The sequence below is a fragment of the Ursus arctos genome, unplaced genomic scaffold (assembly GCF_023065955.2).
Source record: "Ursus arctos isolate Adak ecotype North America unplaced genomic scaffold, UrsArc2.0 scaffold_11, whole genome shotgun sequence".
Taxonomy (NCBI): Eukaryota; Metazoa; Chordata; class Mammalia; order Carnivora; family Ursidae; genus Ursus; species Ursus arctos.
This window is the reverse complement of record NW_026622775.1, coordinates 4,101,289-4,128,210: the sequence shown is the minus strand read 5'-3', so window position 1 is coordinate 4,128,210 and position 26,922 is coordinate 4,101,289. Positions and strand designations below refer to the sequence as shown.

Below are 26,922 nucleotides of genomic sequence, written 5' to 3'. Positions count from 1 at the left end.
AGTCAATGCATCTCCCAACTTAAGTCAGGTCTCTTAAATTGAAGTCTCACAAGATGCATCAATTGGGAGGACCTAATTCACACCCAGAACCCCAGCTATTACGGTGTCTATGATTAGCAGGTTCTGCAACCCAGGAAGGAGCCAAAAATCAGATTACCATCAACGGGGAAGGATGACTTCATGGTATCACCATATCACCCTGCTCCGATGTGCCTTTCCGGATTGCCTTGCACAGACGTGCCCCTGTACTTGCCCATCACCCCAGGCTCCCCTGCCTTACACTCTGGCTAAGGGTCCTGGTCAGAATCCCACCTTTCCCCTGTGCCTTCCCCATCCTCACTGGCTCATGTTGGTCTCCGTCCCACCCTACACAGTGAGTTTTAGCAATCTCTTCCCAGACTCCACAATTGGCATCAGATAAAAGGCAATCTCTGGTCTCTCTCACTGCGCACCTGTCCCCCTTCCTTCCCACTGCACTCTGGACTTTATTCAGCTGCCCATTCCATCTTTGCCTTGTCCTGGAAACGGACCACTTAGCATCATCTTTTTGGCTAACTTCGAATCCCCAGAGTCATAGTCCAGATCAAAACAATCTCTTTCTCCTGATGTTTTTTCTCACTGTATCACTTATTTGGAAACAGGGCCAACTTATCCACGAGGTACTTCATAGTACCTATAGGCCCACAAAAATGTTTTAATGTTACTTTTTTTCTTTTATTATCTTATGTTAGTCACATATTGTACATCATTAGTTTTTGATGCAGTGTTCCATGATTCATTGCTTGCGTATAACACCCAGTGCTCCATGCGATACGTGCCCTCCTTACTACCCTTCACCGGGCTAGCCCATCCCCCCACCCCCCGCCCCTCTAAAACCCTCAGTTTGTTTCCCAGAGTCCATAGTCTCTCATGATTCATCTCCCCCTCTGACTTCTCTTAAAAATAGAAGAAAGGGGCATCTGGGTGGCTCAATCGGTTAAGCATCTGCCTTCAGCTCAGGTCATGATCTCTGGGTCCTGGGATCAAGCTCCACATCAGGCTCCCTATTCAGCAGGGAGTCTGCTTCTGTCTCTCTCTCTCTCTCTCTCTCTCTCCCTCTGCCCCTCCCCCTTCCTCACTCTCTCACCCCCTCTCTCTCAAATAAATCAAATCTTTAAAAATAAATAAAATTAGAAGAAAAAAGAAAATAATAATAATGAAGATATACTAATCCAACCTGTATTATATTCATCTTTGTACCCTTTACTTGCAAAATTTCATACCATATTTTTTATCTTATTTTATTTCATTTTATTACCTTTAAATGAAGGAAGGGATCCACAAAGGTGAACGCTGCTACGGTCAGCAAGAGTCAGGATAGGATCCTAGCTGCTTTCGTGTATGTTGCTATCTTTTGTGGGTATATATGTGCTTCAACTTAACTATAAACTCCTTCAAATTTTGTGTAATCTTTTTTACATATTTATTTTCCCTAGAGAAACTGTCTCTTTTTAGAAACCTGTTTTGGGGCGCCTGGGTGGCTCAGTCAGTTAAGTGGCTGGCTCTTGATTTCCGCTCAGGTCATGATCTCAGAGTCTTGGGATTGAGCCCCTCAGGCTCAGTAGGGAGTCTGCTTCAGGATTCTCCCTCTCCCCCCCCCACGCCCCCCGCCGTAAACATGCTCCTGTGCACACACTCTCTCTCTTTCTCTCTCCCCCTCTAAAATAAATAAATACATTTTAAAAAAAAAAAGAAATTTGTTTTAATTGGCTGACCAAGAGTAACATGCTCCCCACAATACAAAAAGCTCAGTAGTTGCATTTTTCTTTCTCCATTCTAGGGTCAAAGTCACAGATGGTAGACTGAGTGAGGCCCACAGAGTTTCTTAATCTACATGAAGACAGTAGAGATGATCCATTGTTTTTGTTTTTTGTTTTGTTTTTTTAAAGTTTTTATTTATTTATTTGTCAGAGGGAGAGGGCGAGAGCAAGCACAAGCAGGGGGAGGAGCAGAGGGAGCAGCAGGCTCCCCACTGAGCAAGGAGCCCGACGTGGGGCTTGATCCCAGGACCCTGGGCTCTTGTCCTGAGTCGAAGGCAGCCACTTAACTGACTGAGCCGCCCAGGGGTCCCTCTACAGTCTTTCAAACACTCTTGTGATTGAAAGCTCACCATTAGGTAAGCATTCCCACGTGTTATTAGAGGCAAATGAGAGGAAGCAGTACATTTTGCTCATTCGCTTATTCGTTTGTTCATATAGTGGAATTCTGGCTCCTTTTCTCACACTAGTTACGTGCCCTTGGCAAGTAATTTGAACTCTCTTTGCCTTAGCTTTCTGTTCTAGAAACTGGAAAATAAATAACTATTAGCTTAAGAGAGCCATGATGAAGAATAAATGAGATCATCTACACCCAGACCTACAATGGCACCTGATAAGCACTCTAGAAATGGTGGCTGTCAATTAATTGGACAAAAATTTGAGTGCCAATATATTTATTGAATTGATGCATATCAATGGAATGAACCAATAGCGATCAAACATCCCAGGGCCTTGTCTCTGGGTTCTGTTTCTCCCCAGCTCTCCTCTGGTGAGCACACGGGCTACTGAAACCTTAGCTCATTCTCACCCAGCTGCATAAATCAAGCACATTTGTCTTCACTGGCCTTTGGTTGGAATGTAGGCACCTCAAACGTATCTTACCCTGCCCGGTGTTGGCTGACCAATGAGAGAATTTGTCGGCATCCCTATGGGGTCACAAAAGAAGCCACCCTCTGGTCTTCCCAGTCCCACTTTTGCCTCCACTTAACAGACATTCTCCACAGAGCAGCAGACCAATCTTTTTGAAGCCATGCATTAAATCACATCACTTCCCTGATTATCTCTTTAAAGGCATCTCTTTGAGTTTAAAGTACAAACTCAATGGCTTGGCAAGCCCTCCTCCCCACATCATCGTTTCCAGTGTCCCTCCAACGCCACACTCTAGGCTTGACCTTAGTTTTTCAGTTCCTTAAGCAGCATGTTCTCTTCATTCCACAGACTTCCCACCTGACTCCCCTTTGGAGTTCCCTCTGCCAATAGCCATTTTCTCTTTTCTCTTCATTGGCTAAATCCCACCCTACCACTGGGAAATGACCCTGACCCCTAGAGCAGATTGGATCCCCTGGCTTTGCTCTCCTGTAGCACCTAGGGTTTCCCCAAACAGCACTGGAGTCTATTGTGATTATCTGTTTAATGTCTGCTTTTCCCAACAGAGTGTAAGCTTTTTTTTTTTTTTTTTTTTTTAGATTTTATTTATTTGTCAGAGAGAGAGAGCACGCACACACAAGCAGGGGAAGCGTCAGGCAGAGAGAGAAGCAGGACCCTGGGATCATGACCTGAGCTGAAGGCAGACTTTTTTTTTTAAGATTTTATTTATTTATTTGACAGAGAGAGACAGCAAGAGAGGGAACACAAGCAAGGGGAGTGTGAGAGGGAAAAGCAGGCTTCCTGCCTAGCAGGGAGCCCAATGTGGGGCTGGATCCCAGGACCTTGGGATCATGACCTGAGTCGAAGGCAGACGCTTAACCAACTGAGCCATCCAGGTGTCCCATAAGCTTTTTTTTTTTTTTTTTTTTGTAATATTTGACTTTTTTTAGGTCATCTCTACACCCAACGTGGGGCTCAAACTCATAACCCCAAGATCAAGAGTCACATGCTGCACCAACTGAGCCACCGCTCAGCGTGTAGGCTTTATGGGGCCACTGTTACGCCTGTCTTGTTCATGACTGTATCCTCAGCACCTAACCCTGGGCTTGGTCCATAGTATCTCTGAACACAGAACTGCTGACTGAAAGAAAGAATTAACAAATTAAAGAATAAAGTCCCAAGGGAGCAAAACAAAAATGAATCTCAATGCCAAGAATCAGCCTGCATCCATTAAAGCGACATAAGATTGGGCCAGAGAACAAGAGACGTATATGAGTAAGCCCTCTATACCTCAGTTTCTTCATCTGTAAATCAGGGCTACTAAAAAGCCTATCTTAGGGATTATGAGGATTAGTGAGTTGATAGAAATAAAGCTGCCATTGTATGTGATTATGATTTTTACTATTCACAAGGGCATGTTTCCTGGGTAGTGTACCTCATTCCACACAGTGATTACAGAGGCAGTTTATTGAAACAAGCCTGCTCAGGAAGGGATGTTTGTAGCCTGGCAATGAATGTCCAGGGCCCCATCCTAGAAGGGCATACAGCAAGAATGGCTGAGGTTGCTACTCCCTGGAGGGTCCTGTTATCTACAACGTGATACAAGTTAGAAAGTTATGACCCTGCTCTGTGGAAATGCATATAACCCACTGCTGCATTTTCAGCCCGTCTGGAGAACTAGGCCCAATGAGTATTCCATCCTTATCCTCTCTAGTCCTCGAGAATAACACATCAAAGAGCACGTTTGCATCCCTGCAACAGATAACAGCACTGCCATAAGCTTCAGGGTCCACACATGCTACAGATAGAATGAATTAATAATTCCACATATTTATAAAATATGAATTAACCTAGGAAATATCTAACTCCAAGTAAAATTTCTGCTTTTTAAAACCGAGCAGAGAAAGACGCTTTGATAAATGAAAGGCTAGTACATTTCATTATATAGGATGACCAAATTGCCATTTACCACAAGAAACACATCACTCAGATATACAGATGTTGACACCACAGAAGCGTCAGGTTATTTTAGGGGCGGGGGGCAGGGGAGAATCCGGACAGCTGACTTTTTAAATTATATTTGATTATTTGTTTGGGTTTTTTTTAGCAATAGAAAAGCAAGTAATATGATCAGGAAGAATTCTAGAGGCTCTAGTGCGTTCATACAAGCACAGTAAATTACACGTAAAGACCGTGGAGAATGTACCTTTGTCCTGTGTACTATCCCATGTCTGTGTGGAACCCGGTTCGCTTTGACGGGGCACAGCTATTCTCTCTGAAACCCTGCCTTCTCTTGCTCTCCTCCTTGTTGAGAGCTTTCCTTAATAGCCGAACTGGTTTTCCTGAAAGAAGAAAAAGAAAGCAGTGTGAGAAATGTATGTGTTACACTTCTTCCTTTTCCATAATATTGTAGTGATCATTTACATTCATATTCAAAGGTGGAAAGATCCATACATCAGCTTTGTAAACAAGTGGTAAAAGTGTAAAGCAGTATCCTATATTAAAAATACCATAGCAAAGGAAAAATTTGCCGGTCTACTCTACAAGGACATAATATACTAAAAATCGACCTTCTTTCTCCTCATGTCTTTGACCCTGAAACAGTACCTATATCTGCAAGAATGCTGTAAGCATAGTGGATTATTTATTACTGGGTTTGGGGATTATTTTGTTGCTAAATAGGCTTGAGGAGGGCTATGTGTTATTTATGAGATGTTTCCAAACATTATTAAGGACACGCCATTAGAAAAGAGAGCAACTTTGTAGCTTAATGTTCTACCGCCAATCAGAACCTGAAATACTATATTATTATATATAATAATACACACATATAAATATATATGTATATGTAAATACACACACACACAGGATCTATAACCACAATAGAAAAAATAAGATTTTAAAAAGAAGAAAGTATTAGCATTACCCCAGGTAAAGAAATATGTGAGTTGAGATGGAAGGCCTTTATATGTAAAGCCAAGAATACGTATTTCCATATTGCAAAATGTGTCAAGTTTTGCAGAGGTAATAGCACTGGCTGAAAAAATGTTAATTACCATAAATCTCCCAGAAATTCTCTGACAAGAATCTCTCTCTCTAGTTCAGGATGGTCTGTAGAGCAGACCAGGGAGCTGGCTCCTGCCTTCCTCTCCTGTTCTCTAGCCTTTTCTGAATGCTCCCAAGTAAACTAAAAAATTTCCTTGTGGCATCCAGAAGGACCCAAAGTTACCCTTAGTGGAAACTCCCTAAGGACCCCCACAGCCACAGCCTTGAACAACCGGTCAGAGCTTTACCCAGAATCAGCCTTGAGAGCTCCGTCACAGCTGGCCTCTTGGCAATGCCCCCCTGGGCAGACACTCGAGTGCTGCACCCACACACAGAGCCACCTGAGAGAAGGGGTGAGATTCTTCCTGCTCCGCACTCCTCCAGCCTCCACATGGATCTGAGCCAATTTCACTAGCACACTTGGGGAAAACGTGTTGCGTACAGAATAAAACAGCAGTGCATAGAAAGAGGAGAGGCTGGAACTGTGTGTGGTATCGGTACTTGCCAGAACCCTTATTACTGAAACCTCTTCCATACCTGTTCCTTCACAGCATCAAGAATTACATTGCTGAATTCCCAGCTATGATCCTGAAGGGTATGTTGCATATAAAGCTTATCTGAAAACAGGGCGGAAAGGGAGATGGCCAATGTATAAAAACTACCTTGAAAAAAAATAAAAAATAAATAGAAACTACCTTTTATTAGAAATTTCTATTGTCCTAAGGGCTCTGCATGCATTATCTCTAGAAGTTTCTATGATCCTTCCATTCTACAGAGGATGAAACTGAAGCTCAGTGACATTAAATAACTTGCCTAAGATTACATAGCTGGTAATATTTGAGTTAGGTTTGAAACCAGATTTTTAAGACCCCATGCTTTTAATCACTAAACCAAACCATACTGCTTATCTTTACAGATTAGGCAAATGTGGATAGTATGAAAAAGAACCAATTTATTGATTTAACAAGCAAGACTTTTTATCAAAATACATGACAAACTTATCAATAGTGTTTGAAGGAAAACATTACCAAGGCATGTTTCTCTTTATATAGCACACACACAAACATACACATTGTGGTTAAATTAATGGAGCAGTGCAAATACAGGAAGGCACATGTAGAGCAGAAAGGCTGTATCATGTGATCAAATGATCTGATTCTGTGGTCATCAGGGTTTTCCTCCAGCCATACGACAAGAACCTACATGGTTAACCCCAGAGGCGGCAAAGAGCAAGGTTGCTGCCTCCTTCTGCGGGTTAATCAAAGAGCAGTACTAAGTGCAGTGTAGTTTGGATCGGGGAACACAAAACTGACGTGAATGGGAAAACTAGTGAGACCTGAGTTTAGCTAGAAGTAACGTAACCAATGTTAATTCCTCAGTTTTGACAAATGCCCATGGTTATTTAAAATATTAACATTAGGACAAACTGGGTGAAGGGAACACAGGAACATAATACTATCTTTGGAATTCTTCCATAAATCTAACATTCCTTCAAAATAAAAAATTTTGTTTAAAAAGCTAAGTAAAATTTAAATGTAAAAATAAGAGAGAAAGAGCTAGCACAATGCTAGACGCCAGGAAATCCTCTTTTCCCATCACATCCAAACAGAAAAACCATGCAGGATAATTTTGCAAATGTTACTAATATGGTCACACAGATGCAAAATTGTTGGCTTTATATTTAAATAGAGAGAAGATGATTCTCAAAGATTAGAAATATGTATCAGTTAAGCCAAAATCTTGCTTTGTCTGAGTATCTCTCTGGCAAGCTTACCCTCTTGCTAGTACTTCGCTAGGAGAGATTCTCTTTACTGGAGTAAGTGTTAAAGGAATCTGCTACTAGACACAAATGAAGACTTGAAGAAAATAGCAAAAAATACCGTGTTCTTGGTCAAAGACTTAACATCCTAAAATTCAATTCTCCCTATGTCAATCTGTAAACTTGACATGTTTCCAACAAAAAAATTAACTATTTTTGTGGCGGAACTGGATAAGCTGGTTTCAATGTCCATAAGCAAGAGAATAGCCATGAAAATCTAGGGGTAAAAGAGTAATAAGGGAGAGAGTGAGAACAAGCTAGATTTTAAAATACATTATAGAGACGCCTGGGTGGCTGAGTCCTTAGGCGATGGCCTTCGGCTCAGGGCGTGATCTTGGCCTGGTGGGATCCTCCTCCTCTGGGAGCCTGCTTCTTCCTCTCCCACTACCCCTGCTTGTGTTCCCTCTCTCACTGGCTGTCTCTCTCTCTGTCAAATAAATAAATAAAATCTTTTTTTAAAAAAAGTAGAAAATACATTATAAAACTAGAGTTTTAATTTTTCTTGAGTAGGCTCCACACCTAGCGTGGAGTCCAATATGGGACTTGAACTCAGGACCCTGAGATCAAGACCTGAACTGAGATCAAGAGTCAGACACTTGACTGACTGAGCCACCCAGGCGCCCCTAAAAGTATAGTTTTAAAAACAAAGTGGTACTGGTGCACGATAGGTCAAACTGATCAATGAAATAAAACAACATTCACAAAAGACTTAAATTCTTGGGGTGCCTGGGTGGCTCAGTCAGTTAAGCTGCTGCCTTCGGCTCAGGTCATGATCCTGGAGTCCCTGGATCAAGCCCCCACTGGCCTCCCCACTCAGCGGGGAGCCTGCTTCTCCCTCTGCTCCTCCTCTGCCCCCCCCCCCCGCTCCTGCTTGCTTGTGCTCACTCTCTCTCATATAAATAAATAAAATCTTTTTGAAAAAAAGACCTAAATTCTTGAGGCAAGTTAATACATAACACTAACTTTTCAAAACATTAATGAAAAGATGTATCACTCAATAAATGGCACAGAGGCAAGCAGGTAGCCGTGTGGAAAATGTTAGTAAGGCTGGTCTTTTACCTTATACCTCCCAACAGAAATAAACTCCCAGATGTATCAAATATGAACTAATAAGCAAATAGATGAAAACCTGGAAGGATTTTTCTTTTTTTTTTTTTTTTAAAGATTTTATTTATTTGACAGAGATAGAGACAGCCAGCGAGAGAGGGAACACAAGCAGGGGGAGTGGGAGAGGAAGAAGCAGGCTCACAGCGGAGGAGCCTGATGTGGGGCTTGATCCTGGAACGCCGGGATCACGCCCTGAGCCGAAGGCAGACGCTTAACCGCTGTGCCACCCAGGCGCCCCATGGAAGGATTTTTCTAAATAACCTATTTTGGGGGCGCCTGGGTGGCACAGCGGTTAATCGTCTGCCTTCGGCTCAGGGCGTGATCCTGGCGTTGTGGGATCAAGCCCCACATCAGGCTCCTCTGCTGTGAGCCTGCTTCTTCCTCTCCCACTCCCCCTGCTTGTGTTCCCTCTCTCGCTGGCTGTCTCTATCTCTGTCAAATAAATAAATAAAATCTTAAAAATAAATAAATAAATAACCTATTTTGGGAAAAGCCTCTTGTATAAAATAAAACCTCTAAGTCATAAAAGATAAAAACCTGGATATTTGACTACATAGAAATAAAAATTTTCTGCATAGGGTAGGGAGTGAAGAGACGAATTTAAATAAAACACAAACAGCAAACTGGTAAATATGTGTATGATTCCTATCTCAGAAAAAAAGACTAGCATTATTAATATATAAAGATCTATAAGAAATCAATAAGAAAAAGAATAAAACCCAGTAGAAAAGTGGACAAAGGATGTGAACACACAGTTCACAGAATAAGAAATACGAACAGCTCTATAAACTTAAGCTAAGACGTTCATCCTTACCAACAAGATAGGTATACATTAAACTACACAAAGGCACTATTTCATCTTCCAAACCGGCAAAGATCCAGACGTTTGACATCACACTGTGTTCCCAAGGATGTGAGGAAACAGGCATTCTCATATATGGCTGGCACGAGTGTACATTGGTATGATTGTTATGGGAAGCAAGCAAATACAATTTCAAACAAAACCACCAGTGCTCAGACCTCCCAACCTAGCAATTCCAATTCTAGTTATTTACCCTCCAGGCACGCTCGCACACTTGCAAAATCCCACAACTATGAGAATATTAATTAACAATGTGGCTACATTGTTGTTGGTAGCAAAATATTAGAAATCACCTAAATACCCATCAAGAGAGGACAGGTGAAATAAACCAGGTAACACCTGTGTAATGGAATACTATACCACAGATGCACTATAGGGGCTGAGAGGGAAAGTCCTCCAGATCCACTGAGTAAAAAAGGGAACAACGAAGAACATGCCGTCATGGGGGGGGTGTTTATACATGGATATAGGGGCACAGTTGGCGGAGGGTACCAATGTAGGAAGAGACTTGGGAACAGAATTTTGTAGGTTTTCTCTGTTGGCCTCGCTAATTATTTTATAATGAACATTAATTCCATTTTAAATAAGGAAAATAAGCAAAGTTAATTTTATAAGAAACTCAATCAAATGTTGTGTGGCTACTCAAAATCACTTCTGAGAAGAAAGTGAAAATAAATAAAACCACCTGGTTCCTGAGGCCCCTCTCGCTGATTCCGAGCAGTCCCCACCCTCTCCCTAGGAAAACAATGTAGTGTTAAACCCTCAAAGCCTCGCAGCTCAGTTGTTAAGGTAATTGTGTTTACTCTTTTCCAAACAAAGTAATTTGAATCAGAAAAGTAAATGTGCTGGGTCTTCAAGCTCTTTGATGTCATCTTCCTCCTTGCTCTAGAGTGTGAGACACCGCCCACAACACGGCTGCCCAGAGCATGACACACAAATGCTATAAGCATTGCCATAGCTACACCATTTTGCTTGTGATAATGATGTAAAACAAATAAAACATAAGGAAAATCACATTTGAAATAAAATAATAGGCCCGAAAAAACACAAGCTGTGGGTTTTTCCTGCCCTTTGAACACTTATGGAGATGATGAAACTTTGGAGTATTTTTAAATTTCAGCACAATTTTTAGTGTCGCAGAGTCCCAGAGACAAGACTATTTTCTTTCCTGAAAATAACATCTGATCAAGGCAAATGGTATGTTTGAAACACTGAGAGCCAGCATCAGTAGCTCGGGAGCCTATCAGTTGCTTTCGCTCTAGATGACCCCTGTTAAACATCACACCAGCTCTAAATGTGATTTTAGGATTTTAGGTTTCTAAGACTCTGAAGCTGGTGGCTGTTTAGTCATGCAGGCTGGAACTCTGCAGGCCAAGGACAGAGCCATCCATGCTGTATTAGATGAACTATCCGAGTCATCCAAATAAAATCCTCTGTCTCTGAGACATCTACCATCTCCTTCACCTCAAAGCGCTCAGCTATCAGTCCTCTCTGCTCACGCTGTGGAGTCCTGGGTCTACTAGCCTGGAGCCCCAGCTTCTTTGAACTGTTCCCCCCTTTTTAACACTTCTTTTTCCCCCCCTTTTCCTTATAAAAACAAATCGGAAGTTGGAAGGTATTTAAGAAGAAAAAAGAATAAAAAAAGATTCAAAAGAAATCTGCTAGAATATCCTTTGCTCATTTAACACCCTAAGGTTAAGCTTCTCTAATGGCATTTAAATCCTTGGGTTTGGGTTGTTGTGGGTTTTTTTTCTTTCTTTCTTTCTTTTTTTCATTACTTTATGTACTTGCAATAAAAACATTCTTTAGACTTTAGAAATTCTAAATAAAACAAGAACAAAAGAGGGTTCCTTCTTTTCAGCTCTCCACCCAAATGTGACCATTGTAAATCAAGGTAAGGAAGTAAATTAACTGCTGGCATTTAAATGTTTGCTGTCCCGAATATTTATTCCTTTCCACTCCCCTAAATTTGTTTCATACAAAACAATGCTCATAAAAACAATAAATATTCATTCTTTATCTACTAAAATTTTTAGATCAAAGTACTGTGCGGCCCAAATCCTCAATAGCAAAAAAGTACATGTTTGTTCAGCAGGAAGCCTTCAACTTCCCATAGCAACCTGACCAAGTGTGGCTCCCATTTATCTCTTAAGTGCTGCCGTGCTACGTACAGACATAATAATATGATTACAAATCCATATTTGCATATACACTTTGCAAATAGAATTTCACCTACCCTTTACATGCACACTGTGCTAGCCGGCCTGCGGATCGTTGCACACACCACACTAAGCTGTCTTTCTGTTTGCATGTTTGCTTCCCACTGCTAGAGCGGAAACTCTAGGGAGGAAGTCAGTCTCTTCTACCTCTGTAGCCTCAGGGCAGGTTATGCCTTCTGGGGGGTTACAGGGGAGTCCTTCACAGAAGAGGAGACACAACCTGAGTCTTGAAGAACGTTCTAACACAGGGAAACCACATGACCAAAGCCCTAGAAAACTGCACAAAGTTCAGAATACTGGACTCCCTCATACTGGAGCCTACAGTATGAACTGGGGCCATATGGCGTAAGACTGCTGTACGGAAAAAGAAAGTTCTAGGGAGAGTCCATGGTGGAGCACAGGGGCTTTTGTCCCCTGCTGTAAGAAACAGTGGGTGTTCATTGAACATGTTTTCCTCTTGAAAGTCTTTATCTTTATTCACGTGAATTGGGAAAAAAAAAACAAAACCGTATTTCATTGTTAAGAAAAACCAAGTAGTAAAAAAGTGCATAGAATAAAAAGCCAATGATCCTGTCCCATTCCATAGAAGTAACACTTTAGTGTTTATCATAGACTTGGACTTTTCACTGAAGTGTGTTTTAAGTAAAAAAGTGTCATGATCAGATTTTATACCAAAAAAATCACTTTGGATATAAGGTAGTGTATCTGAAGGCAGGGAGACTCCCCGAGTGACCGGGGCGGTTCTTTCAGAGAGAATGAGAGCCAGCACAGGGGCAGTGCCAAGGGGTGGAGACGAGGACAGTTAGGTCCTCATCATTCACAAGGGTGACTAAGGGCGGGAGTCAAGGTAACACCTTGATTTTGTCTTCGGCTACTGAGTTGGGAAATACAGAAGAAACGCAGGTTTGTGGGAGGAAAGCAGGAGTATGATGTTGGACCTGATGAGTTTGATGTGGCCGTGGGCCAGCCAGGAAAGGATGTCCTGGATCTGGGGCTGAGGAGAGAGATGCGGAGTAAATTTTGTGTGATGGTGAGATCACTCAGATACAACCATGGGAAGGCCTGTATTTAAGAAACAAGTAGAGATGGGGGCCTTTACAAGGAGATGGAGAAGGAGCAGACCTAGAAGGGAAGAAAGAATAGAGTCACAGTCAATAAGGCAAGACAGAACTTCAGGAAGGATCAGCAGTGTCAAATGTGGTGGAGGGAACAAGTAATTTGACTCAAGTGAACACAAGATTTGTTCTTAGCGGTCATCAGGGAGCTTAATGGGAATGGGTTCAGCACATCATTTATATACATTATTAGAAAAGGACAGGAAGGAAATATAACAACACAATGTTAATAGTAATTATTTGTGGGCATTGAGATTATGGGTGATTGATACTTCCTTCTGTTCCTAGAAAAGAGCTGAGGGGTCAAGAGAGGAAGAAGAAGGTGCAACATTCCAAAAAGAAAACATGTAAAAATTATATGGATGAAACAAAATTATTTAACATGTTCAAACATTTACAGGCCCAAGGGGAGATACCAAGTTTATAGGGACGATGGTATAAAATAACACTGCTGCTACGTATCACTGCTTGCTGTTGTAGGATGGTGCCACAGGAAGCATAGTGGGAAACTCTCTGCTCTCCCCAGAGACCCCACAAAGCCAGCTCAGGAACCCAGAGCAACACGTTCCCCAAACTTCGCTAATTATGTCCATGACTTTACCACCATCCTGTTATTTAGTAAACATTATATTTAAACCAACTCACTTTTTAAATGTAAAGGGATCCATTTATATCACAGCAGTAAATGGAAAATCATTATCATAGTAAATGGAAAGTAACTGAAAAAGAAGTATAATGAAAATAAAACCACTGCCAGTGAGTCTGGCAAGATGATTTTAACAACCCAAAGTTTCCAGCCTGAGGCCTGAACTGGCTCTCTGGTCGAAACGAAGCTCTAGAAGCACTAGAAGTAGTTAAAGCCTTACTGGTCTTGTTTTAGTTTGGATTTCTCCAGAAGCAGACCCAAGAATTCAGTTGCAAGGAGTTTACTTCAAAAGGTGGAGGAAACAGAACACAAATCAGGGAGTTGGGAAGTGAGATAGAAAAGGGAAGGAAGCCAATAAATGATATGTTATTAAGCCAGCAATCACTCTGGGCAACTGAAGCTTAATCCCTCTGGGGAAACTCTGGGAGCCAGTGCAGAAAACACCTCAGAATTAGCTCACACAAAGCACGAGAGAGTTGGGGTATTGATACACCAGCCGTTGTTGAAGGCTGATCCTGGGGACGTTAATTCCCCAACAATCCTGGGCTACTCTGTGGGCATCACAGCAGGCCCCAGAGGAAAGAGAAGACCTCAGGCAAAGAACACCAGTGCTGCAGTTGCAAGGCTGGCAGGAGTACACTGGCTTGATAAAGGTTAAGAGACTCACAGAGTCTGCTAGATACTAGACTGAGATTGAAAGAGAACAGAAAAGGAAATAGTTTTCTCCTTATTTGAGTCAAGGGAATTTATTCTGGGCCTGTCAATCACTCAAAATCCTCTCCCATACAACCAAGCTAAGGCTCCAGCACCCTGGGAAACTTTCAGATACCCTGGAAGGCCCGAAGGAGCACAGGAGGGATAGAGTCTAACCCCACAACTATCCTGAGGGGCCTGTCTGAATCTCATCCAAACCTGGCCACTGAAAAACAGATCCTTTAAAATATGTTAAAATTTAAAGTATTTTCCTCCTTGTCAATTCGAAACAGCCTCATCGTATCTGCTTGCCCAATAAAGTCGTCAAAGATTCTTCCCTATGGAAGAAAGCCATTACAATAAAATTGACCACATAGACAAATGAGAATATGAATGGTCATCTTAAAAAGGAATTTTTACTCTTATAAAAGAACCATCAAATTCCTCCAAGTAATAGCTTCCCTGATTCACTTAAAATATGGTTTATTTACAAATATCAAACTATCCACCCACCCATAGCTCACGACTATTATAACGGATAAAGTATACAGGTACCATGTGCTACCAAACTGTGTGTAGGGGTTTTTCTTAGATGTTCTTTCATTCAACAAATATTTATTGGACTATATATGAGAAACCATTCTAGGTGCATTGAGATATAGCAGTGAAGGAAACAAAAATCCCTTCCCTTCAGGGAACTACGTTCTGGTGGGGAAGACAGGCAATAAATAAATAAAAGGTACAGGATGTCAGCGGGCGAGGAGGGCTACAACTATAGCAGGAAAGGAGGACAGGAGTACCAAGGGCTGCAGAGGGTTACCATTTTAGAGAGGGTGGTCAGAGGAGACCTTCCTGACAAGGGATGTTTGGAAAGACCCAGAGAGGGTGAAGGAGTAAGCCATGCAAAGAACTAGAGAAAGATTACTACAGCGAGAGGAAATAGCCTGTGTAAAGATCCTGGGGCAGAGGCATGCCTGAGATCTGAGAAGCAGCAAGGAAACTTCAGGTGAGGCTGATATAGAGTAAGCAAGGGGAAAAGCAGGAGTGAGACCAGAAAGTCAGGGGTGAGCGCAGATCATAAAGAATCATGTAGGCCATTGTGAATCTTCTGCTCTGGAGCATTCTGAGCAGAAGAAAGACTGGAACTGTCTTGGGTTTCAGGGGATCATTCTGGCAGTTTTGGAGACAATAGGCAGTTGAAACAAAGGCAGAAATAGGGGGACCAGTTAGGAGGCTATAGCCAAAATCCGGATGAATGATGACAGCAGCTTGAACAGGGTTGGTGAGTAGTTGGCTCTGGTTGTATTTGGCAGGTAAAGTATTTGTAGATAGATTAGATGTGGGGAGTAAGAGAAAAAGAAGGGTTAATGATGGCTCAAAGGTTTTTAGCCTGAGTGGCAGAAGAACAGACCTCCCATTTCCTGAAATAGAGAACACTACAGAGGAGCAGACTTGGGGGGAAGATCAGAAGTTGGATTTTCGACACCTTAAGTTTCAGGTGACAGCTAGACATGCAAATGGAAAGGTCTGTAAGCAGTTGGATATGCAAGATGGTAGGTCAGCCTTTCGGCCTAGGGTAGAGATAGAACTCTGGGAGCTGTTAGCACCTACAGTGTGTTTAAGGGCATGAGACTGGATGAGGTCATCAAGGGAACAAATAGAAGAGAAAGGCTGAGAGGCGGAGCATAGGAGCACTCCAGCAACTAGCAGTCAGGGTAAAGACCGCAACAAGCAAAGGTAACTGAGGGGTGGCCCAGGAGACCAGGAAAGAACCAGAAGTTAATGACATCCTGGAAGCAAGGGAAGAAAGTGTTTGAAGAAAGAGTAATGAACTGTGACAAATGCTGATGATGAGTGAAATAAAAAGACTGAGAATTGACCACCAGATTTAGCAGTTTGCGGGGAGAGCTAGGACCAAAAGCCTGTCCAGAGTGTGTTCAAGAAAAAATAAGAGAAGAGAAATGTATGCTACCTTCTTTGAGTGGATGATTTTAGCATTGTTTGGAACCTGATATCTGATTTTTTTTTTAAGATTTTATTTGAGAGAGAGAGAGAGTTCATGCGTGCGTGAGTGCAGGGACAGGCAGAGAGAGGAGAAGCAGACTCCCCGCTGAGCAGGGAGCCCCCAGTGCAGAACTCAATCCCTGGACCTTGGGATCATGACCTGACCCGAAGGCAGACACTTAACCAACTGAGCCACCCAGGGACCCCTTTGATTTTTATCCCGAACAAAATAACATATAATTGAATATTAGTTCTGTTTAATTGATTAACTGATTAATTTGGGTTTAAAAAAAACAAATTTTTTTCGGTTTCCTTGTTTTCTTTTGCCAAAGCTATGTAATGATTGGTTTAACTTCTGCTTTACTTTTTACCTGAACAAAATATGCTACAAACTATAATATGTATAATATATATGATGAATATTCTGCATATGTAGTCTCTGTAGTGACTTGTAGTACATAAGTCAGTAAGTTTCTCCTTCTCTCTTTTCCCTCTGGTGAAGCACCAATGATCTGGAAGATAGGAAAAAGGAGATAGTTGAAGGAAAAGAGGAGCAACCTGATGATGGAGTTGGTTCCATTTAAATCCAGTTATCAACCTAATGAACACAAATTCACATTCAGCAGTGTTCTCAGTGAGGCTGGCAGCATAATTATTGACTCATGTACAATGTGAAATGAGTTACCAAAATAAAAAGAGAAGTTGCTCCTCTTTCCTTTTAAATTAAATCTTGTGTCATGCTGATCTGAATACAATCCTGAGTTTTTAACTATATAAATTAGTTGTAATGTCTGCAGTACCATTTTTATTTGATTGTAAATTCCTCTTTCATCTTACTGAGACGAGAAGAAACTGAGGAAATAGGATATCACTTACCCTCATGCATAACCAGAAGTGAGGGCAGTTTTATCCAAAGGATCATAGTCTTAGGCCAGAAATATAATTATTGTTGTTTTATTTATTTTTCATCTCCTTTTTTTCCCCTTCAGTAAAAAAGGAACAGAAAAGAGACAGTACAGCTGAAATAGAGTTATTTCCATGAAATGTTTCTTCCATAGTGCTGGGAACCCTAAGATAACAGTCTTGTATTCAAATGTGAGAGGCAGAAAACGTAATTTACTTGAAGCATTACGTGAAACAGGTTTTTTTTAATCAACCACAGTAAGTGGAATACTCGCCGTATGTAATGTACAATGTCTATTTGATTTCAACCTTCTTTTTTCACTTTTCGTAATCAAAAAATAGATGCAATGAGAATGATTATCATTTAAAAATCATTTTTGCTGTTACTGTTGTTGGACTTATGCATATAATTAATTATAAGCATTAGCTCTTGCCTGGAAAACAAGCAAATAAATAAATACCACCTTAGTTTGCAAGTGAAGGGGAAAGACTAAAGAAAATAGTTATTAAGTAAACTTCCTCTCTTGCTTCTTTTCCTCAGATTATAATTTAACTTTTATTATTGTTCTCTGTCCAACTGGCCTTCTCATAGAAATAAATCTTTTTTATACTCTTACTTTTCAGCTCACTTATTATTTCTTACCTAAATAGCCACAATGCAAGAGTGTTTCTTACCTAGGTGAGTTTTTCTAGTGACCAATTCACCACCTTGGGCACCAAATCATCTTTCCTATCAGTTCTTAATTCCCTTCATTTTCAGGGGTCAAACTATGAAATTCTCATAGCTCACCAGTGGAAACAGTTTATCAAGTGATTTCACACCCCACATGCTTCGGGGTCCATGAAGAAACGGGGACAGATGAAAGGCATCAGGGAGCAAGACAGGAGCTCAGAAGCGTTTTGCCGTCCATACTTGGAGTAAATTCTGAATGTTGTTTTCACATTACTGTTTTTATTTCGCTCACAGCATGCAATGTCTTTCTGGACTACCAGGATAGCAATCCAAGAAGTTCTGACACTTAGCTAAGAAATCATCTGACCTGAACCATACTGCAATCCATTCCACAGTCCTCTTTTGGACAATTCTGACCTGCTTATTGATCAGATTGTTCTGGCATGGGCCTTTGTACCCATATTTAAGTTGATTAAATTTTCCCCTTCCGGGAAGTCCTGGTTTGTCTTCATGTTAGAGGCAAAGAGACAGAGAGACAGAGAAAAGACAAGAACGTCAACTATTTCACAATAAGGGGAAAAAACATCAGACTACATCCCGTCTGTATTTTTTAGCACTTCCCATAAGAGAAATCCAGGAAATGTTGTTGTTGTTTTTTTTTTCCACATTGAGTACAATTTTGTGCTACAGCCAGAAGCCCCTCCTGTTTGCTGTATTCAACTGTATGTATGCAGTAGACTGGATCAGACGAGCCCAGAGGAATGTGAAAAGCCCAGGAGGCATGTGCTGGAGGCATGCACATATCCACTGTGTTGCTCTCCTGTGTTTCTACACCCACCAAAGATCCTCACATTCCCCAGTCTCTGGGATGCAGCTGTCTATGGAAATCACCCATCACTTCCTTCTCAGTTTACCCGCTGTGGCTCCTCCCCCACAAACATCCCTGTCTGTAGCAACCAAGACCTCTTCCGAGGTTTGTTGAGACCACAGACATCACTTCATCTACGACACTGAAAAAAATTTACAATACAAATATTTCACTGAATTTCCTTGGTTGGTGTTCCAATTCAACTTTTCAATAGCTAACCCAATACTATGAGTTCCATTTCTGCTCTTCCTATAAAGTACATTACTAGCATGTTCTCTGGAAAAGCATATTTTAATCTGACAGGTTTTTCAGATGGAAAAATTAACCACAGAAACCTTAAGGGACATATCCAAAGCAGCGGGTAAGAAAAGAACAATCTAACAGCACATGACATTTCACCAAAAGTATAGCTGAAAAAGTTGCTTCAAAATAAGTTCATTCTCTAGGGGAACTTCCAGGGTAATTGAAATGTTCTGTATTTTGATTGGAGTGACTGTTTCACAGGTGTATGTATTTACCAAAACTTACAATAAAGACGTTTCTAAAAAGTACTTGCAAGTTGCATTCAGTACAGTGTTCTTTTGGTGAATGGAAGTGATACTCATTCTGTAATGCATGTAATGAAATGTTTTAAAAAATTGTTGACTTGTACACTTGGGACCTTGCATTTCACTGTGTTTAAACTTTGCCTTAAAATTAAAAAGCCTTTTTAAAAAAAATTTTTTTTAAGATTTATTTACTTGAGAGAGAGAGCACACCTGAGCATTGGAGGGAGGGACTCCGTGCTGAGCGAAGAGTCTGATGTGCAGCTCAGTCTCACGACCTTGAGATCACAACCCTGAGATCACCACCTGTACCAAAACCAAGAGTCGGACACTTAACCGATTGCATCACCCAGGCATCCCAAAAGCCCCCTGCTTTTTTTATAAATTGCTAAAAATGGTCAGAGCCCCTTTGTATTAACTTCTCCATGCCCACAATTTCAGTGGGCCCTGAAATTGTGTCTGCTGTGATGCATTGGCTCCAACACTGCCACTGGTGCCTCATCCTCTTCTTTTCCTTGATGATTTATTAATTTCTTTTGGTTGTTGCTGTTACTATCGTTAAAATTTCCTAGCACCAGCTCTTTTATCTCTTAAATCTTTTTTTATCATATTACATGTTAACTTTTTTTATCTTCGTCCTTTAATGTTGATTCATTGCATATAAATGTTTTTAAAAGCCCAAAGTTGAAACTAAAAACCACCCAAGGCTCCACTACCCAGAGAAAACTACTATCTACATTTTAGTGTCTATCTTTCTACATATATTGAATAGATATTGACTGAGTGACCACTTTGTGGCAGGAGTTGTTCTAGGTACAGGGTAAACTGAAGTAAACAAGACAGTGCCCTTGCCCTCATAGAGCTTACATGCTAATAAATGCTATGGAGATGAGGATTTGTTTAATGAGGCAGGACTGTATTTGCTCCTTTATAATCTGCTTTTCCCACTTTTTTCTATATAGCACTAATATCTTTTCTTCCAGCGAATAAAAATAATTATGTGATATCATTTCATATCTGCATTGTGCACCACTGTATGGCTTTTTAGAATGTATTTAATAAAGCCCCTAAACGACCAGACCTTTCACCTCAATGAACATCTCATTGACAGTCTTTTGAATATATTTTTATTTATTTATTGTTTTAAGAGTGAATTTTTTAACCAGGGACGCCTGGGTGGCTCAGCCAGTTAAGCATCCGCCTTCCCCTCAGGTCATGATCCCAGGGTTCTGGGATCGAGTCCCACATTGGGCTCCCTACAGGGCGGGGAACCTGCTTCTCCCTCTGTCTGCTCTGCCTGCCATTCCCCCTACTTGTCCTCTCTCTGTCAAATAAACAAATAAATTCTTAAAAAAAAAAAAAGATTTTATCCAATCATCTGTCAGAGAGAGAGTGAGACAGAGAGAGAGCACAAGGTGGGGAGTGGCAGGCAGAGGGAGAAGCTGGCTCTCCGCTGAGCAAGGAGCTTGATGCAGGAGCGATTCCAGGACCCTGGGATCATGACCTGAGCTGAAGGTAGACGCTTAACTGATTGAGCCACCCAGGCATCCCGTTGAATATATTTTTGGTGATCTCCTCGCTGGCAAAATAATTTCAGTTTACTTTCTTTATTGCATCAGGGTTTAAATCTCTGAAATGGGTGAAATGATTCTGTAGCTGTAAAGCATCTGCCTAAGACTAAGGCCTCATTAAGGTATTTTGGTTGAAAACTCCAGGCTTAAGACAGAGATTTACTACCTGGCCCACGTGTGGTTGAAGAGCAGTTGAGGAAGTATAGCTGAAAATGAAGTCTGGGGTGGGAGTGGGAGCTCTCCCTGTTATCTATCTCCTGAGAAACCTATGATCTTAGATGACTTGTAGGGAACTCTAAGCTGAGCAGCTTGGCCAGGGAGGAGAAAGTTATTCAAGAAGATATGCTTCAAGAAATCTTCAACTTCTCTATTTCCTAAAGTTCAGTGGTAAATCCACTATTTAGAATGTGAAAACACACTCAAAGAAACAATTCAACAATACACTTGAACCACAACTATTTGTTGAACCCCTATTATGTGCAAAGCACTATTACAATGTATTTAGAGTGACAATTACAATCTCCAGCTAGTTCAGCCTTATTTCACTCTCCAGTAAAGTTGAAAATCTGTATTTGCCATGAAAAATGGTATATTACAACATATAGTTATGATACTCTTTGATGCATTTTTCATTGCCTACCGTGTTAAGGGAATTGTGCAAGGTACTGTGGTAGCAAGGGGGCTACCAAGATGAATCAAACAAACTCTCGCCATTAAAGAGTTGAGCGAAATACGGCTACACTGTCTAATATGGTGGCCCTTAGCCACACGTGCTGCTGGGCCCTCAAATTGGGGCTGGTCTGCACTGCCAGTGCTGTAAATAAACAAAACACCAAATTTCAAAGAGTTAATATCAAATACAGAACGTGAAATCCTCCATTAATAAGTTTTTATAATGATTACATGTTAAAATGGTAATATTTTGAGTATTTGGGTTAAATAAAATAGATTATTACAATTTAACCTTTCCCTTTCCAGCTTCTTAATTTAAAATGACCTATGGGACTTGCACTGTTTCTATTGACAGTGCTGGTCTCCACAGCTACAGTTACTACCTACTCAGTGCACCAGGGCATTTTATAGCAAATATGTAATCTTCCACAAAGGAAGCATTACATTGAAGGAAACCAAGGGTTCAAAAGCTGTATTAATTCATTATTTGACATGTATCTAGTATATTTTCTGTGCACCAAGGACTGTTGTAGGCAGTGGGGATATAAGAAAACAAAGTGCCCACTCTCGTGGAATTTATGTTCTAGTGGAAGAGGAAGGTAAAAAATAAATAAGTATTAAAAAAAAAAAAAACACGTCAGGAAGTGACAGGTGAAGAAAGATGAAGCTGTAGAAGAATAGACAGTGCCCAGAACTGGGATGAGGTGGCAGTGAGAAAGCACTGTCATCTCAGCAGGGACATGAAGAATGAGTCCTATGAATATCTACCCGGCCAGGAGTTTCTGGGCAGAGTCAGCAGCAAATAAAGGGCTGCGGGGTGTGTGTGTGTGTGTGTCTGTGTGTCTGTGTGTGTGCACGTGCACTTTACACATTGGAGGAACAGCAGGAAAGCCAGGTGCTGGAGAACAGTGAAGAGGAGTAGGAGAGGAAGCCAGGAACCAGTCCACATAGCAACTTGGAAGCCTCCTCCCCACACCAGGAACTGTTCGAGGATGACTTTGACTGCTTCATGATGCGTGGACTGTTGCGGGGTATGCATGGAACCCAGCAAGAATGGAAGCCAGACACCAGCTGGAGGCTACTGAAGTCGTACAAGAGAGATCTTACAAGGTCTATGTGACTCAGCCCCTGGAGATTTGCTGTTCCTGCAATGTAAAGTAAAATAATCTAAAAATTATTCAGATAATTTGAACAGCAAAGGTCAAATGTCTGGATAATTCAAGCCTCAAAATATATTTGGGATTCTGTACAGTTATCTGAACTAGCAGTCAAAAATCATTGTCTAACTTCATAGCATAGTCATTTATCTCTGCCCCTTGCTTTCTGCCAATTTAACCTAAGGCAAGTGGACTTGAGATCTGTAATTGGCAGAGTGGGATTGTAGGACCTTTAAATCAAACTCAGATCAGGCAAATTAGCTTTATTTTTACCAGAGAAAAGTGTTCAGTTGAGCCAAATGACAATTTTGTAGCCTAAACTATTTGCGTTGGCTCTGCCTACCTTCTGAATTACTCCCATAATTGCTAATTCTCAGTTTAAGCATAGCTGCACATGCAAGACAGAGGTAAGAACTAGAAGTTGTGTCTTGGGTTAGTGTATATGTTAGCCTGGATAACTCCACTCAATGAGTCTGTTTTTATGGACAGAAGTACTTCAAAAAAGAAATCATCCCCAAGGTCAAATGTTACATAGGCCAAGTCCCTTCTCCTCTGACAGGCAAATGAAGGTTTAAAGTAGGGACCCAGTTTCAAATGGAAACAAATACAAATCAATCACAAGGACCCCTAAAAGTCATATCATGACAAAGAGGAAGCCCCATCCTGACCCTCCAGGTTGGTTTATTTACTTTGATGGAACTCACTGGAAAATTGCTCAACATGCTCCATTGTGCCTGTGTAGATGGGTTTTCTGGGCTTTGGATGTCGTTCCTGTCAGGTACTTCCCTGGAGCACTAAAATGTATAGATTACACTCAGTCAAAGACAGACTACCACTGCAGCAGAAATTTACACAAATCTGTGCCGTGAGTAACTGGATAAACAACAAGACTAACGACCTTGTTCTGCAGTAATCTCCATATGGCTCTGTTGGTACTGCCCTTGCCTTCAGGCAAGAAGGTTGTAGCTTTGGCTTCTCGCCTCAGACCAGGGATTAGACTCTGGCTCAATGCTGACAGAGCCCAGGGCCCTGCTTCTACAGTCCAGGAGGCCTGAGCAGACTACGTAGGCCATCCATCTGATGAGGTGAATTTATCCCAATTCAAGAAACAACTCGTTATCACGTCCACTGAGGAAATAGGTTTATAAAAGTAAGGAAAATCCTTTAACCATGCCTCCCCATTTGGAAACTTTATTTTCTCCCACAGAGGACCCCAAGTTTTGAGTATTTTCAGGCCCTCCCCACTGCCCTCCAAAACAAGACAAAACCCTCACTGCCTTGGTCCGTGTTCTTTTTCCAGCCAAAAATAAATTTCAAAATGGCTGCATCTATAAAGAAGGGTGAAAGGAAGGACTGAAATTGACAGTGAACTTGATCAGCATTCACTTCTAATCTGGGGCATTTCAGGAAAGATAAATTAAAAATAGAAGGTACCCTCTAAGTGCCCCCCATTGCTACAGAGTCCCTTCAACACCATTTGTAAAATCTGAGTGTTGCTGCTAGCAGGAGGCAGCCAAAAGAGATGGAGCGTCTCAGGAAGGCTACCTGGGCAGCCTTGGGCCACGGTAGAAGGAGACTGCAACCAGAACCCTGGAAACTACCCCCACTCCTGCTTTCACCACTTTGTACACAGGTCTCACTGAAAAGCTTATACCGGGAGGTGGAGCCCAGGAAATGACTCCATCCAAGGAGTTACCTTAAGTTAGAAAGGATCACACATGAAGCACCTCAGCTCAACGTCCAAAATGCCACACATGTGGCAGGCCCGTCACTTCACACCCAGCCCTAGCCATAACCTTTATTGCCTTGTAAACTTGAGATGCCTCAGCCTGAGATATGTAATCGCATTCTATTCTGAAACATAAATTCTGATGGTATTTACAGTCCCAAGAAACACTCCTTACACACCTTTCTAGTCACTCCCTGCTTTGTTAACGTTGTTGTTGTTTGAGTGTTTTATCTATATACACTACATGTTAACCCTTTCATAGGGTTCTCAGGTTCTCATCCTACTACTAAGGCTGTTCTCAGAGTTATTACAAGCTGCGTCAAATGCCTCACAAAATAATATTCTATTTTCAGTGTCATTTGTCTACATTCATTTATCTGTTCTTTAAGATCCCACCATAAGGGTGCCTGGGTGGCTCAGTCAGTTAAGCATCTGCCTTCGGCTCAGGTCAGGATTCCAGGAGTCCTGGGATCAAGTCCCAGGTCAGTCTCCACAGGGAGTCTGCTTCTCCCCCTGCCCCTCTCCTCACTTGTTCTCTCAATCTCTCTCTCTCTCAAAGAAATAAAATCTTAAAAAAAGAAAGAAAGAAAGAAAGAAAGAAAGAAAGAAAGAAAGAAAGAAAGAAAGAAAGAAAGAAAGAAAGCCCATCATAAGCATGAGGCAGAATTAAGGCACATTCCTTCTCTCCCTGGAATGTTTTTTTTCTCATCAGACTCTAGGCCTAACAAATGCTAAGAGATGATTTTGGTGCTTTTCTGACACAACTGTTGCAGACGTGGCAATGGTCGTAGCACGTGCGTGTGTGTGGAATCATCCCCGTTTACTCCTGTGGTAGAGTTCCTACTACCTTGGACGTTTTGTTTTGCCACTTACAGGTCTCCTGCAGAATCACCTTTGTTTCACGGACTAATAATACCTTACATTTGTACATGCTTTCACATGCATTATCTCACTGAATTCTTACAACAATCTTGTCAAGGAAGCCACTCTTACACCCATTCTGCAGAAAGGAAACTGAGTCTGGGAGAGTTTAAATGGCTTGCCCGAGGTCAGCACAGCATGGCAGGAGTGGCAGAGCCCACCTCAGACCCAGGATTTCCGACTCTGCATTACACTATTTCAAAGCAGTCTCTTCATATCGGTTACTTGTGAAACAACAGAATACTGCTCTAGAAATGGATTCCGAAGGGGGCCTTGTGGTTTTCTAAACTATAAAGACAAAATTTCTAGCTAGTCGCCTGTAGGAAAAGATTTCAGAACTCTGTCAATAAGAGGATTTCAAACCATAGACACCAGATAGTGAGTGCTTTGATAACAAATAATATGAACGCTGGTTTTGCAGGATCTGACTTCTGCGGAAGAAAATATGCGGTGCACCCTATCGTGCGTAGCAAAAGCAGCGCTATACGCAGTGAACACACACGCGTGTCAACGTTCTCTTCCCAAATGCGGCTACAAAAGAAAGTGTGAAGCATACTGAAATAAGACAATATTTATGGCTCAAGAAATTCGGCTTCACATAACAGTAATTATGAACAAGATATTTTCCCTAATAAAATCACTGCAAGACAAAATCTGGAGGAACTAAGCGTTTCCCTATGTCCTCTTTATTTTATTCCATGTGCTCAAGAATGGTTGCGGGAAAGAAAGCGAGAGAAGAGTAAAAAAGAGCAGAAGGAGAAAGAGAGTCATAGCGAGACGGCCTCTGCTAAGGGTTGGTTTTGCTTTAGAAACTGGAATGTGTCCAGGCTTGATTTTTATTTTCAATTCGCATTTCAGATCCAGCTCCCCAAACTCTTTGATCTTTCTCCCTGTCTCCTTACCCGGAAGAGAACCCTTGGCCTTCTCAGCTGGGAGCTGGAAGCACACGTGGAAACACTGGCTCGGATCCATATTCTTGCCAAATTTAGTCACACAAAGGGGCCTGCAAGGGAAAAAAGAAAGGATGAAAGCTGCAGCCGCCTGGACTTCAAAGGCCACGCCGCCGAGCCGGGCCCTGCGCAGGCGCCGCCCTCCGAGGATATAAGGCGCGGCTCGCGCGCGCGGGGCGGCCTCTCTGCGCGGCGGCTCCGCGCGCGTCCCCGGCCCGAGAGCGGGTGAGGTGGAACCAGCTGTGGAAGGAGGGGCCCAAGGGGCGGGCCGCCGCGTCCCTGTTATCCGCCGGCGGCCGGAGGCCGGTCCCCACGCCAAGTTAAGGAGCCTGAGAAAAGTTTTCAGACAGGAGGGAAAAGAATTTTACGTCCAGCCCATTAGGCGAGCTGTCCCGTGGTCTGCAGATTTATCCCAGGTCGCACATGCATTCCACTCCATTCGAGGGATTCCCCCTTCCAGATGTAGCGCCGGCTCGGGAGCCGGGGTCCTCGTGGCTGGGGAGGGAGGGTTGACAGGGGTTCCGCCGCGGAGCCCAGCCGTGAGGATGGGTGGCGGGGCTCTTTCTGGCCCATTCTGCTCCTCCGAACGCGCCCCTCGTCCCACGGTTCCTGTCCGCAATCACCCCGGCTGGACTTCTCTCGCTCTGGGAGGCCCCGGGATGGGAGCCTTCGCTTCCCGGTTGACAGAGAATCGGCTGGTCCCAGATGGGATGGGATGTGGCCCTCCTTCGCGGGCCTTGGGAGGACACAGCCCCCTGAA

The 26,922-nt window shown here is 42.2% G+C and overlaps 1 long non-coding RNA gene across 1 annotated transcript in view; it reads right to left on the bottom strand.

The window, feature by feature from the left end:
• The window catches only part of LOC125281012 (uncharacterized), a 33,192-nt gene extending 6,586 nt beyond the window's left edge, over nt 1–26,606 (bottom strand). Inside the window, exons 1-3 of the long non-coding RNA XR_007187987.2 lie at nt 26,115–26,606; nt 19,376–19,468; nt 4,870–5,005 (exon numbers count right to left, since the gene is read on the bottom strand). This is a non-coding gene — a long non-coding RNA (uncharacterized LOC125281012). The remainder of the gene's footprint in view (nt 1–4,869; nt 5,006–19,375; nt 19,469–26,114) is intronic.
• Nucleotides 26,607–26,922: the final 316 nt, after the last annotated feature.